The sequence below is a fragment of the Penaeus monodon genome, chromosome 23, assembly GCF_015228065.2.
Source record: "Penaeus monodon isolate SGIC_2016 chromosome 23, NSTDA_Pmon_1, whole genome shotgun sequence".
Classification (NCBI taxonomy): Eukaryota; Metazoa; Arthropoda; class Malacostraca; order Decapoda; family Penaeidae; genus Penaeus; species Penaeus monodon.
This window is the reverse complement of record NC_051408.1, coordinates 29,627,907-29,628,300: the sequence shown is the minus strand read 5'-3', so window position 1 is coordinate 29,628,300 and position 394 is coordinate 29,627,907.

Below are 394 nucleotides of genomic sequence, written 5' to 3'. Positions count from 1 at the left end.
CAGTTATAGCCATACACATTCACATGTGCGTATTCGCCACACACACATGCGTACGTTCTAAATAGTTAAAAAAAATTCACCACATCTATCGTGCCTGACATTCATATCCTAAACCTGATACTGAATACTGAGCTAATCAGACAACATTCCCATTATAACGTTAGTCGGGAAATATTACAATCAACAAAAAAAGTTAACAAAAACCAGTCAGGAAACAATTTTTTTTTCTTTATTTTTCTTTAACATACCTCAAGGAAGGAACTTACCTCTAAAACCTTGTCATGATTGGTAAGACAACTTCTCATAACCGAACCTGAATTTACGATCATATGTCACGTCCATTCACTAGGAAACCTCAAATTATACGATATCGCAACGCATTTCCGATTCTGCC